Here is a 15734-nt window from a genome sequence, read left to right as displayed (position 1 = left end):
TAAATAAATGACAGCTCATTTCAAACAAAACAAACAGACTATGTCATTGGCTTACTTACCCAGCTGCGCTAAAGGTGTTTTATCAAACAATTGTCCATAGGCACAGTTGTAGCACAAATGATGCACATAATCACAATTTTATCATTTTATTTTTGAATACTGGCATAAAATTAAACAAAATGAATGTTTTTACTCAGAATATGAAGTGTTTTTGTAAAAAGAAAGCACATGATACTAATTTGTAAGGATTACACAAAATGATGTAACATTGCATTATACTGATGTAACCGATCATACTAACCTCCAATCAATAAATACAAAACTAAAAATCCAGCAAGAATACAAAGAATTTAGTAGTAAACAAACATTTTCAATTGCTCCTAGTAACTAACTTTGGGTCATAAAGATCATTCAAAAACCAAACAAGAAACAGAATGTTAAATTTAAAAGAACGACATCCAAATTGGATATCAACAAATATGCGATATCAGTAAAATACAAAATAACAATAGATTTTAAATAAAACCTCCACGCTGGCAACACGGCATCGTCATCTTTATAACCAAAGGACACGCCATTTCGATTCGCTTTATAAGTTTCCAGCATTTCAAGACATTCGAGTCTGGAAGGATTCCACGTACGGAAAATGAGTCGGTAAGATGCTAACTCCAAACGAGAGATCTGCCAACCTCTGGAGTTATGGACCTCCCACACAAGCAAAAAAGTCAACAGAACCGCATCCCACATGACCCTTTGCGAGATATTTGCCCCCAAAGATCAGTTTTTACCACAAACCAGTATATAGTCTACTCTCCGTGCTCTGCACGCTCCATCACTTGCCTCGACCGACGCTCCGCAAGCAGGCCACTCAAAATTGGCACAGTCACACGGGCTAAATAGTCAAATATGGCGGCGTGGAGCGACACGACTCCCAATGGAGCACGCCTCAAAACTAGGGAGATGCATCTCGCAAAAGATGACACACAGAGGCACAGTTTACGGTTCCAACACAGTCCCAACCATCTTGACCACGACTCGAGACGTAGGTAGTCGACGCAGTCGTTGCTCGCCCTTTTTTATTAATTGAAGCGACAAGCCCCCCATTTAACATTCCAATCTTCAATACAGCATCATAGCATCAGCACGATGTTATATCGAAGACCATAACACATTATTTTGATTAATAGAAGTTACTTTAGATGTTTCTGTATATACATACAGACTTATATACGTATACATACCTTAGGTAACTCTTACCTTTGATCGCACAGAGGGGTCTACAATTTGAGAGGGTTCCCGCCCCCTCAGAGAACCCTTTACTCTTAGGTACATAAAGTAACCTGTACAAAAAATCAATTATAATGATCTTTCCCTAATTTAAACAGATTACTTTACGGCCGAATTATGTTTAAGTTTAATCATATTTACAAAAACGTAGCAAACGACTCTTCCTTCTTAAAATTAAAAGACTCATTAAGCCTAAAAACCGACCCAGTTACCGCATCGGGAAAAGGTTAATTTCGTCAGTCAGAACGAATGCAATTATTATAAACGTACTTACTTTGTTTACTTGAATCTCTATAGGAAAATGTCATCATTCGATTTCACATTTTGTAGTCGTTATCAACAAACAGTTGTCATTTTTATATGACAACTTCGTTTGGTCTTTTTTCGTGGCGTCGGCGCCCCCTAACGGTCGTTTTGTTTTTCTGATGCAATTTTCTGATTCAATCGGTTGCAAAATTACATTATATGTTGCAATATTATAGTTTCGGCTCGAGAGATTGCGATTGCGTTATATTTAAAAATATTTATACAGCATTTTAATAATATCTGATAACCTTACGCGGTTAATCACGGCGTGATTATAATTATTCACGTGATTATAATTATTCAGATTTACAGATGAAGCCTAACGTCGACCTACAGTAGAAAATTACTTAGTATTAATTAATTATTTAATAATTTTGTTGTACTTTCTCGGCTGTTTTGTAAATATAAAAAGAGAAAGTATTTGACCCTCTGAGTTTTTTGCAAACCTCCACCTTTTGAGACTTCCTGAATTCAAAAAAAGTAAAAAAAAAAGAACGACAAAAAATTCTGCGCGCGCGCGCGCATATGTGTGTTGGCGTCTATTTCGTTTAGTATCTCAGGATGGGGTGAACATTACGTAATGATATTTGGCACGGCAGCTTATGTATAAGGGGTATTGATGCTATTAAATTTTGGTGGTGAAAGGTCGAGCGGGTGGGGAGATAGAGAGGGTCATGTGTCCTATCTCGAGTGCGATCGGACTTAATGAAGATGTTATGCGTTATTAGCATTTACAACGTTTCACGAAACTCATCACCACCCTCAAAATTGACCGTTTTGCTCTTACATAATAATTAAAAATATACAAAAGTTTTCATAACAAAATCTCGTAACAGATGGCGCCACATACAATTTTATTTATTATATTGTAATTAAAAGCATAAAAGTTATTTTCTGATAAAATCTCATAACAACCGGGAAAGCTATGTTACTCGTTGCTGGATATTTTGTAATATGTTTAAAAAACATTTATATATATAGTATTTATTGTTTCGTTCTTCCATAATATCAGGAAATTCTATATATAAATATTTCAATTCCCATTAATTTAACTTTTTCTGCTCTTTAGGTGATAAGAGAGACGTTTTCTTAGCATGCCGTTTTGAGTTCATACAGACCGCTTCCTGAAAACTTACTGTAATTTTTCGACTGTAATTGTTATTGAGTTTATAGTCATAATGTATTATATAAATTACTTCATTAATTAACAAATGAATACTGATAAGTGTAAAATATAATAATTTTGAACGTTTTTTCTTAATATTCCAGAAAAAGAAGACAAGAGGCAATGTCTTTTTCAACTTGTCGTGTTAGTTAATAAGTTTTTTTAAAACTTTTTCCGTGCTGCGAGCACTAAGAAGGCCATTTTTTATCTAGATCAACCTAGGTTTGGACGAGACCCACAACTAGTGACTGTTGGCGAAGACTATTGACAGGCCCAACAAAACTTTCTGGAGAGTTACTACTCAGGAATTCATCCTGGATCCACCAGAACAGTACGTCAATTTCTTAACCGTATGGGCCATTTGGACGTTTACCTCCAGATATTAATCTTTATCATCTAACAGGTTTGCTTTTATGGAAGATTAATATTATCCAAAATAAAATATCTTTATTACGATATAGGTTTATCTTTAATTGGATAAACAATCTTAAAAGATATAAGGTAAAAATAAAATGAAGCCACGAGAAAAAGAAGATAACAAGAGCCATAGATTTGAAATTGCTTTTCTTAACAAATTTATGAGCTCATTAAAGTTTTGTCATAGAGCACAGTAGCGCTCTATAACAAAACTCGGTCACACGCGTAATGTTAAATGTTAAATTCGACACATAATCTCCATCACCCATGAACCAAATTGGAAGAAATTTAAAATACTTAGTGTATTATGAACGTCTTAAATTTTGAATATATATATATATATATATATTTCAAAACTGTTGAATTGTATTGTTAGATTTGTTATTGTTGGATTGTTTTGGATTTACGCAATCGGCATTTTGTCGCCTAGATTTACGAGAGAAAATATCTACACCAAGCTACCGAAAATTCTAGGGTCCAGGGCCGGCGCGTGAGGTGAGGCGGCGAGGCGGTCACTTCAGGCAACACTTTTTGACGGTATTTTTTGAAAAAAGTAAAAATTTGAAAAAAATTAATTGTCTTCTTTCTTTATCATCAGTGAACGTTTTTTTAACTGTTTTGTATAATTCAGCAGAGGTGCAGTGCCGTAACTAGGGTGGTGCCAGCGGTGCCCAGGCACAGGGCGTAGACCCTGGTGGGCGCAGAAATGACCTCGACCAAGTTTTGGGATATAGTTTCGGGGCGTAGTTACAGATGCTCCATCGGGCGCATAAAAGACTAGTTACGGCGCTGCAGAGGTGTAGTCTACGATAAAAGGTCGTCTCTGTGAAGAAAGACAACAGTCTTTCTTCACAGAGACGACCTTTTGTAGTAGACTACACCTCTGCATGTCTAATCATCAGAAGACAATAAGTCTTCTGATGATTAGACATGGCAGAAAGAAGACTAGTTTCTTCAAATTTTTAACATTAAACTCGTTTTTATCGCACGTACTTGAGAGTTGTGTGAAGTGGCTTTGTTATTTATTTATAGTAGGCGTATTACAATCAATGCCGAATTAACCAACAGACAAATAAGAGAAATTTCTAGGATCCGTAATTTTAATAATAATTAAAAATATAAGCAGTTTTCAATAATAAAATGCCATAAGATTGCAAAATGAAATTTTGCATAGTAGCTTGTATGTAAGGGGAATTAATGCCATATACATATATGATATATTGATGCCATTACAATATATGTCAAACTCGTTGAAATTCGAAAGGACCAATCCTGGGCCTCCTCTTGTCAGAAGTAGAAAAAGTAGAATTTATTTGTCGGACATCATGAAAAATATGAGTGCGATTGCATTCCGGTGCACAACAAAATAAAAACAGAGGACGCTAATTAATGTATTTACATTGAAAAATTATCGAATAAGCCAACTAAGTAAATTATTTGCTTAGTTGTTCTACATTGTAATAAATAATAATTTTCTTTTGTAATATGTGGTCATAAAATGCCATCCTTTCGAAAATGCCGTCTGAGGTGACCTTACCACACGTGCCGGCCCAGAATCTGTAATGTGAACTTTGTCCACATGTTTAGTCTTACTGTCAAATCCGCTTTCGCTTTTCTTATACCACAATTTTCAAACTTTTCGTTTATATAGAATTTTAGATGTTTTTGCTGAGTTTTAGTTTTTAAACTTGTTCCACCAGTCGTTTTATATGATGTATTTAAATAATTTAAGATTATACGTATAATTTATACTTCTATTTTCATATAAAATTTATCAATTGTTAATCTACATTTATTAATCTATTAATATTATAACGAAGATATAGATTAAAAACAACAAAAATGTTTCTAGGTTACAAGAGATAAACAATGCTCTTTGGATATATTCTCGCTTGCGTTACTAATAATCTAATCTTTGGCATTGCAGTATTTCTAAATATCACACCAATATGTCGAGTGCTTCCATGTGCAGGATCACGGAAAGACAGGGTCAGAGGGGGCATGTGACTAGGACTGAAAGATGATGGTATGCCAAAACTCCGAAATAGTTACATGAGCGAACCAATAAATTCATAGAAAATTACCACTTGCGAATATGAAAAGTTAAACTATGAAATTTTATATGCGTTTTATTCATTTCGTAACAGACTAATGAAAGGCTAATCCAAAAGGCACTATATTTAAGTTTGTCCCCGGTGCCAAATGCTCTGTCTAAATGGCAAGCAGCTACGTTAGCGAGTCAATAGCTGCGTTTAGAAGACTCGACAATTTCAACTGACCGAAGATAAGGTAGCGATAACTGTTACTTAATGGCAACGAATCTGCTGAACGATGAATTACGAGTTAATTCGGGAGGATCGTGGCGCCACAGAAGCTGCTGCTTGTTTACAAAAATGTGTATACTTCACACGCTATGTTGGGCAGCCATCTTTGATCAGCTATATCTATCCGAAGGTAGCGTAAATGAAATCCGCTACTAACTTGTAAATGTGACGTCAAAACGTCAATACTGTAGAGAGCGTTCAGCAGAAAAATACTAAATGGCTGGGGTCTGTTCAGTCTGCTGAACGCAGCCAATGACATAGTTCATTTCTTGGTAAATGGGGACTGTAGACGATGAAGACTTTGCAGTTTTATTCTTCTGTAGAGCAGTGGCGTAGCATGGGTGTCAGCCGCCCGGGACGGAGGAAAATTTCGCCGCCCCCTTATTTAGGAATTTTTACAAGATATTATTATTTATTGTGAAATTTTGCCGCCCCCTATAAGTGCCGCCCCTGCCGCCCCTACCGCCCCACTACGCTACGCCACTGCTGTAGAGTGGTTACAAAGTCCCTATGGATGCTAGTCAGAAGATATCAATATGCTCCTTTATATTCTCCATGAAAATTTTAATTTATTCTTATATTTTTGCAGGCATTTTCTTTTATGCTAATGGTCAGAAGTCATTAAAGTAATTCCTGATAATTGGTTTTAGATCTTCAATTGTTTCAGAGCAGAATTAAATCCTTCGAAGAGAACTGCCACTGGAATTCGGGCAGGCCACGTCATATTAGATCCATTATTCACAAGATTTATTAAAAGACCAAGCTAAAGTGATCCAAAAAGAAAAACTGGAGACTAAACTCACAATTTCAAGCAGGAAAACTTTGTTGTACTCTATTATTTCTAATGAAAATTTAGCCAATTATCATTCATTTTAGTTTTTAAAATCAAAAATTAACCAATAATATTCTATATACTTGAAGTACGCGAACATTGATTGGCTAAATTTTAATTCTAACTCTGGTATTTAATTTAAAAATAATTAAGTTTAATCTACATTCTAATTTAAAAAAAACCGATTATTACTTTTAAGAAATGAAAAATTCCTTTGAAATAGAGAAGTTTTAGATTAATTTGCACAAAAACAAAATAAATTAAAAACTATTTTAAAATTATAATCGATAACAGATGGAGACACTAGTACTTTTAATTAAAACAATTGTTTTTGTTAAATAAATATGTCAAAATTTAATAAAAATTAAGAAAACAATTAAAAACGAAAGAAAAAAATATTAAATTTTTAAAAAATATATAAAAACGGAATCAAAATGAGATAAATAAAACAACGTACTACTTCAATAACTAAGAGCAAAGTGAAAGCTGCACAACGAGCAAAACACGTGAATATTTTTAAATTTGTGTATGTTTACGAATTGGGAACAGATGGCCCATTTCATGCTGCGAGTATGCATAATTGGAGCATGATTCACCCAAGTTTTAACCGCATCCTCCGATTTCCTCGATGTATGGGTTCTTCGAAACCAAACTGTAGAACTTCAAAGATTAAATAAATATAGTTAAGTCACGGAATATTTTTTATAATAAAGTAATTTCATAAAAGATAAATATAAATTTTAAAAAGAAATTAATTTTCAGGTTATCCTCTTGAAGATCCTCTTGACCATGGCTTCTTTAATGCTTTGATGGTTATCGAATTCGTGTGACAACAATTAAAATAGGGAGATTGTTTAATTGTGATTATATTTTAAAATAAATATTTCTAAAAATAAGAGAAAATTTACTTATTTATTTATTTATATTTAGTGTATTGTGAGTGAGTGGCAATGATTCATCCCGTTTGTTATTCATTACAATGTGCACATCCGTTTGTAACTTTAAGAGAAGATAATGTTTCATTAATCTCTGTTTTAAATTACATTATAAATATTTTTCCTATGAAAAAATATTTATAATAGAATTTAAATTTTAAAGCTTCATTTTTAAGCAGCCATTTTCATCGTTAACTTAAACAATGAATTTCGCTTTGAAAACTTTAATGGTGGTCACACTGAACTCAAAGTGGAAGCCGGCCCAAAGGTCAGTTAATTAATATATATATGAAACAGCTGCCTACTCCAAACTGGTTTTAATAATTCATGGGTTAACTGGGCTACCCCATGTATTCATTGTTTGTACACAATAATCAATTTTCAAAACAAATTAATGTAAAAAGTGTATCGTTATTATTTATATATAGATGAGTGGCTTTCAGAATTTGTAAGCAGTCTCTCGAGGCTCGCTGTACATTAAAACACAGAATAGCGCTAAACATTGCCTTATATTTTTTTATAAGGCAATGCAACATGAAGAATTTTCATATCAGCATATAAGAAATGCGACTTTCGTAAGCACATGTAAGGCCCGAATAGAATGAATGATCTCAATGTCTTCTCTGCGATAGGGACTAATGTAGATCAACTGAAAGCAAAATTTTATAATGTTAAAAGCTATATTTAAATAAATAAACCATCTTTTCTTTTTTTTCTAGTTATTGTAATGTAAGTGAAAATGTATAAATTTGTCTGATCAGACAAAAATATGGGGCCTTAGCCCTCGTTGAAAGGCATAAAAATTCACGAACAAAATACTTATCATACAAATTGTAAATTATCATCGCATTTTTGCATGAAATATTAAATATTTAGGCCATTTTGTGTCCAAACCTTACAACCATCTGGCATCTGACCTCATAATTTAAGTTTTGCGTTTAAGAATCCTCCATTTAGGCCCAAAATTTCACATTTCAGGTATAAAAAATCCCTCATTAAAGTTTAATATTTCCTCTTTCAAATTTAAGAATTTCTCATTAGGTATAGACAGAGATAGAAGAACCTAAATTGGTTTCTACTATTTGGGTTTGAATGAGGGAAATTTTAGAAAATTTCTCTAGAAAATTACAAAAATAAAAAATAAACCTCTGCAAACTGCAAGCGAAGAAATTGTAATGAAAAATTTAGGAAAACTTAAATTTATTTTTATAAAACACGAGAAATTATCTGAAATTTTTGCTGTTTATTAGTTAAAGAGACAAATAAATTGTAATAAATAATTGATAATTTTTATAGATTATATGTGTTTGTTTTAAAATAACAATTACGTAACACGAATATTAGCATATCATCAGCCAGATAAATTACGAAGATAATTATAAATTATTAAAATTAAATCACAAGAAAAGAAGTTTTATTTTTTGTGGCACATTTTGCTGAAGTTTTATAAGTTTTTCCCTCAGAAATTGTCATAAAAGTAAGTCTAAATATGTAAAAATCGCGACTGTATAAACGAATAATTAATATACAATCTCAGTAAATAATTATATTTATTCTTAGAAATTAAATAGATAAAAAATTATTACGTTTACTTTAATAAGTAACTTGTATTAATTAAATAAACATTTAAAAATGTATTTAAATATGCCAATCAGATAGCTTCGAGTGGTCGCTATTTTGTTTTAATGAAGAATAATTGAAAAGTTTCGGTATGCGCGATACTTAAATCTCGGAATTTTTGCATTTTATAAATTAAAATCCATTTTGGATTGTGTAAATTATTAAAATTTGCTTCTTAAACACAACATTCATTAATATTTTATCTATTTTTCTACTCTTGAACCTGATCAATACCAAGAAAACAATTGAAAGTTTTAGATTAAAGAAACTTCAAATAAATTAAAATTTGATTTTTCGTCGAATCTGTAATTAGTAAAATCACACTTCAGTAGAACAATTAAGTTTTAACTTATCAGAAAATATATGTAATAATTTGAGTGAGGGCCAACCGTTTGCTGCCAAAATAGAGAGGAGCAATGAGTGAGATAATGAATTAAATGAATAAATTAGTGATCTTGGGATCTTGTCACTTCTAAATAAAGATGCTGTATTCATAAAGTCACCACTATGACTCAATTGCACCCTATACCCAGTACAGCAAGATCTTATAATCTTGCTATACTGGGTATAGGGTGCAATTGAGTGCCTCTGTCGAAATGAAATTGCCAATTGATTTTAACGCTCAAGCTCCGTATTTTAAGTCAGAAAAGCCTTCAAATTTGAACTCTTATCCACTATAGATCTATGCAATGTGAGACATGACAAATATTGATATTTGTTACGTGTTCCCGAGAATCGTTGCTGTTTACAGAAGATTTAAGTGTAAGAAGGTCTTAAAATGAGAAAACTAAAACTATACTTTAGAAGGCTTCTTAGTTCTTAAGAAACCTTGGTATTCTAAAGTATTTCAGTTTAATAATAATGGTAAATGCTGAACCATTTTGTATTATAGCATTACAGCAATGGTGGACCATTGGCTGATCATGGAGAAACACGGCTAGCGTTTAAAAAATAAAATTAAATAAAGAGTAAAAATATCACCAGCCATTCTATATGATCACAGAATAAAAATGTCAAATGCGACATTATTCTACTCGAATATCTTAACAGGGTATATGCCATAATGGTGCTAACAATAATGTTACTTTAATTGACTTTTAAAATGAAATTTTATGCGAAATTCCTTTCAGCGCATCCGTTCCCGTCGATCAGTTCTATCCCTCAAGGTTCCAAGAATATTTTTTTTTACTTTCCACATTCCTTGCAAGACGAGTGCATTCACTAATTTGTATCTGACGATACTTTCCTCGACACGTGCGAACGTAACGCATTTAGGGAGTTACCAAAACTTACATGTGACAGTGTGGTATTACGGTGTCGACAGTTGGAAGGGAAATTTTCTAAATTGGCTGCCATCTTTAAGAGTGTTCCAGGAAGAAGACGAAGCTGTTACAATGAACAATGAGATTCCTTATTGGAAAATTGCATTTGCACTTGCGGCAATTATTACACATCGAGTGATATGTTACTAACAGAATGAAAATTTATTAATTAAACAGATGAATTCATTGCACGAAATAATAGAAATTCTAAGAAATTTGCACTGGATAATGCACAGGATCCTTCAGTAAGATCAATTGCGTGCCACAAATCACAATACAACACTTGATTTTTACTAAAAATGCCGAATTTTTAAAATATTTGAATGCTTTTACGTTTGATTTAATGGAATATTAATACTTTATACCTATATATTTATTTTGTAACACGTTTTAAGTATCATCTTTCATCGCCGCTTTACGCGTCGCGCGCGCTCGCTCGCTACCCTTTCATGTGATCGCATCGTAAAATTTGTAAATTTTATATTTTTTGAATTAATAAGATAAATAAAAATATATTTTCAGGTAAATGTAATTTGTACTAAAAATATAATTACTCGAAAGTGCTGTTAGATAATTTAAATTTTCATGTTTATGTTTGAAATCAGTGTTTAATATTTTTTTAAAACGCTTAGAAAATTGTTCTGTAAAATAATTATACCGAAAAATTTTATTACTTTTAAACGATATTATTTAATGATTTTAAGAATGACCTAATATTGACGGAGGAAGTTATTAAACTTTGTGTAATCGCTACGCGACCCTACGCTTCTCGCTACGTTACGATCAACATTGTTGAGAAAATCATATTTTTCAATCAGTAAAGTATTTCTTTTATCTTATAAAATGCTTTTTAAATAATAAAAACAATTTAAAAAACAACATTTTGAAAAATTATATAAAAAGAATCACTTAATTTATTAAATTTAATGTAATATTAGTTATGTTATCCGACGCGAACAAGGCGACGGGATGCGAACGTTCGCGTCCGATCGCGTCCGATCGCTTCGCATCTATGACGGGATAACAATGCTTTATTGTATTTTTTATAAAATATATTGAACAATTTGTTAACATGCTATTTGTAAACAAAAAGTTATAAATGTTATTCAAACTACAAGCATATAATTAACTTAATTATTCGCGCGCGACAGAACTTCGCATTTGTCGCGCCCGTTTGCGTATCGATATCGAAATAATAATTTACTAATGACTTTCATTTCTTAATTTAAAATGTTTTTCTCATTAAATATGTATTAAAAAACCATAAAAATCTATGCTAAAGACGGAAATTTTGGAAATATTTGCAGATTTTATCACTCGAAGATGATGCTTAATTATTAATTTCTACTAAAATTTATTTTCTTACAAATTATAATCACAATAAAAGCTATTTCCTCCTTGATTAATGAAAAATAACGTCGTAATAATTAAAAATCCAATAAAAACCGGGATTTACCTATCTCCATAAAAAACTATGTACGTACTGTACATAAATCAATGACGTCATTCTTCAGCATCCTACGGATGTGAGGATTTCCCGTTAAAAAATAAAAAATAAAAAAAGGAAAATAATTTCCTCTGTTGGTATATAAAATTTATTTCACTAATTTTTATTTTGTTTTAAATTTATTTTCTTAAAACTATATTTTCGCTCGGTTTTCATTTTTATTAATCTATAAATTTAATTAATTAATAAATAAAAATTAATTTCTTAAATAATTAGCTTAGAAATATTTTAAACCGTAAAATAATTAAAACATGTTAGTTAATTTTCGAAAAAAATTCAAAAATCATCTTAAAAATAGCGAAATTAGCCTTTGGGGCTTCCAGTATTAAGGTTACGGAGCTCTTTTAAATTAAAAAAAATTTTAGTATTTTTTTTATAGAAACGATTATAAAACTTTATTTTATTTTTAATCTTTAAAATTACATCATTTATAAAATAATAAATTATAATCTGTTTCTAAAATATCAGAAAAAAAATTTAAATCTAATCAGGGAGTTACGAAGCGTGATGTAACTCACTGAATATCTAATGATAATGGAGTTTATTGTTTTAACATTTATGCGTTATAAACGGGAATGATTGAATTTTTATCAAATTAAAACTTTATAATATAAATAAAACATTGAGACGAAACGGAATAACGTAATTTAATTTGAGAGTATTGTGTAAAGTGCATCGTCGGGCGTTACAGAAGCGAAATTCGTCCGTAACAAAGCTTCATTTTTATCATTACGCATATATCCAGCTATAACAATTTTTGACATCACTTTTAGAGGGCTAAACTTCAAACATTCTTCCCACTAGCGCATCAAATTACTTCCAACTCCGAAAATATATCCCTGTTAGAGGTAGTCACCCACGGGGACAGGGAGGACACGTGTCAGAGGGGCCCGCGATGGAGGATCTATAGGTCTGTGATGGAAGGCCAAAGGGCCCCTGGTGAAAATATACAGTGGAAGCTTCACTAAAGGACCAAAATTTATTAGAGATCCTACAGTTCTTATGAGTTGAACCGTTAAAATGGTGTAATTTTTTTAAATAAAGACACCTTGCTGTACAGTTTAGCAGTTATAAATACAAAAAATAATGTGTAAAATTCTTACATTTTTGAGTTTCTACGACTTAGAGTATGTCATAATAGGAAATTGGGTCATATAACAATAAGTGTAAAACAATGTTTCCATCCCGCTATCAGTTTCAGGAGGAAGTTTAACTTCTATTAACCCTCCTCTGGGACGTTATTTTATCTGACTACCCCTCTTAAACCCTGTATATTTTGATAGTAACCACATTATTTACACCTGTAAGTTAGCATGTATTTATAACACAAAGACAAGAGACAAGATAATTGTTTTACTTAGAAAAACAAAGGAAATTTTTGCACATAATCCTAAAAAACACTAGTTGTCAATCTGAAGTTAACGGACTTCCGTATTCTGGCAAATTGATAAAATATGATGATAATAATACAGAAGCAAATCTTGCACCCGTCTAGTGTGTATGTGTGTTAATGACAGCAACAACTGTTAACCTTACTGTTTTTTGTTTTAATAGATAAAAATAGTAAAATATTAAGTATATGTATGAATAAAATAGATGAATTTAAGCGTGTAAGTCGATGTTAAGGGGCCAACGAAGGATGAATCGAAAAATAGAGCGAAGAGAGGTAACGCTATAAGCACTAAGTAAGACAGAACACAGACTGACAGCCAAGGAATGCATGACTGTAAAAACCTTACACTATCATTCATGCCAGTCCTACAAAATTATACACATCATCGTCTTCTTCCTAAATATGCACTCGATAATAAACATTTTTTGTTTGTTTGGTTCCTAAAAACACAACGTAATCGAATGATTTTCTCATTTGCTAGTATTTTGCTAGTAATTGCATAGTATTTTGAATTTTTATGCTGATTTTCGTGCAAAAATTTTTGTTTACACGAGTTAAAGTGTTTAGAAGAAAGAAGAAGAAGGAGCTTATCCTAATTTGTAAATTCTTTCTGCTGTTCCAAATTTCTAATTTTAGAACGGCAAGTGAGTTTTAAAATATTGTAAAATGTGAGGATTTTAGTTTATGTATCTCGTCACATTTTCTTTTTTGTTTAAGCTAAGAATAGTAAATACATTACCCCTTTCTTCCTACATTTTGTGTTTTTTTTAAATGTTTTTTTAATGTATTCGCGGATTTCTTTTGTGTGTATTTAGTGTATTTGTCTTTATACATGCATTTATTTGTGTATTCGTGTGTACTGTTTGGAATTTGTATGTGCATTTATATGTTCCCTTTTTACGGTTTGCATTATATGCATTTTTTGTGTATCTGTTTGTATATTTATCTGTTCATATATTCGTATGTACGTGACTGCGCATTTGTGTTGAATCATCTTCGTTTATTACATTGCTCCATGCAGGGTTACACTTGTCATGGGCCTAAACTATAACGTATAACAGGCCCAACTTGGGGTTGTATGGGACCCAGGAGTAGAGCGGTCCCCCTTTGCCTCCTAGTATATCCTTTTAGCCTTTTGTTTTTTGAACAAACGATATACGCAGAGTTTTATTTATTTATTTTTTTATTATTAAAAGCAGCCTTTAAGATTTTATTTTATATAGATAGGACTCATCACAGGCCCTACGAACTACTACGAGCCCGGGAAAAATCTCCAACCCTACCGGCTCTTCATTCCACCAAATAACGTGAGGCCCCGAGCTATACGAGGCCCTAAGCTGCAGCTTGTTTGGCTTATGTTTGGTTTTTAGTGTTTTTTTAACCTTTGTGATTTTTTACTGTGTCACATCCGACTTCCTTTTTTTTATTTCTGTATAATTCTTACATGATATTTTTTATATTTTTACATATTATACGTGTTAATATTTTCTTTGTAGGCCTGTTTGTATAGTTTTTTTTATTGTTTACGTATTTTACCTTCTCGGCATCTACCATTTATGCTATAAACATATCACGCATCCTGTTTAATAGCTACTTTTACCACATATAAAACTGCGCTTTAAGTAAAATTAAAAGGCAAGTTTTTAACAAATAAACCTCGAATTATATTCCCGAAGAGTTTTCTATGTAATATACTAATATTCGTGTCAATACGATGACACTACATTTTAGTAACTGTAAATTTGACTAATTTTAGCCACCGTTAAGAGGCAAAATATGAGTCACAGAATATACAGCATAAAATGAATTAACGGCAAGAGTCGAATTTCTCAATAAGGAAGGAAAAGTCATTCGTGTCATACAATTACGTAAAGAGAAAGTGATTATCGAATCGTAGTACTTGCAGCGAACACCAGACGGCGGTGTACAGAGGGTCGAGTAGTGTTGACTGTGGTTTAGTCATAAAACACGTGTTGAGTGGCGAAGACATCACAAAGCGAAGTAAGTGTCGAAATTTTTCAGTATTTAACTAATTAATTCGTATTAAAGAAGTAAATTTTTTCGGGCAACGTCCGTTTTAAAATGGCTGAAATTATAACATTTAAGTGTTTATATGAAATTTACAACCCGAGCATTGCCTATTTTAATCATTTTCATTGGCCACAAAATATTACTGTCATTCGAATTTGTACGGTCGATCCTTGAAAAAATAATAACGGAACTTTGATGTGTTAGTTGTATCAATGGCCTAATTTACTAGGGCCAAATCGTCTCGATTTCGTGACGTCGGTGTAATTTCCTTATTTAAAACCGTTTTAAATTGTTGTAAATAGGCACAGAAGTCGTCATTTTTGATGTTTCTAACGAAGGAAGGATATTGTACGAGGAAGAGAATTTGATAAGTGTAAACGCGATTATGTACTGTTAAACGTGCTTTGTTAACTCGTCTCGTTAACGATATTTAACTTTAATAAATTTCCTACTTAATTATAATGATTATCGATAATTGATAAAGCTACAAAACGTATTTAATTAACTGTGCTTAGTAGTATGCACGTACACAATTAAGAGCAGGTAAATGCACGACAAAGGCGCAATTTTCACGGATTGTAAAGCAAAGTACTGT

General features: G+C 32.0%; 2 protein-coding genes across 3 annotated transcripts in view; one reads left to right on the top strand and one right to left on the bottom strand.

The window, feature by feature from the left end:
* Positions 1-1691, bottom strand: part of LOC136980676 (GTP-binding protein 2) — a 39636-nt gene extending 37945 nt beyond the window's left edge. Inside the window, exon 1 of the mRNA XM_067276838.1 lies at positions 1562-1691. The gene's annotated coding sequence lies outside the window, so the exon portion shown is untranslated. The remainder of the gene's footprint in view (positions 1-1561) is intronic.
* Positions 1692-8723: 7032 nt separating this feature from the next.
* stumps (DBB domain-containing protein stumps) overlaps positions 8724-15734 on the top strand; it is a 53520-nt gene continuing 46509 nt past the window's right edge. Inside the window, exon 1 of one of the 2 annotated variants that reach the window (XM_067276835.1) lies at positions 8724-8743. The gene's annotated coding sequence lies outside the window, so the exon portion shown is untranslated. Of the gene's footprint in view, positions 8744-15030; positions 15110-15734 lie in introns of those variants that run through there. The other variant, XM_067276833.1, reaches the window with a different exon arrangement.

Source organism: Centruroides vittatus, unplaced genomic scaffold (genome assembly GCF_030686945.1).
Source record: "Centruroides vittatus isolate TY-2023 unplaced genomic scaffold, ASM3068694v2 contig_717, whole genome shotgun sequence".
Classification (NCBI taxonomy): domain Eukaryota; kingdom Metazoa; phylum Arthropoda; class Arachnida; order Scorpiones; family Buthidae; genus Centruroides; species Centruroides vittatus.
Note: the sequence above shows the minus strand (reverse complement) of the source record. Positions and strands in the feature narration are given on the sequence as shown.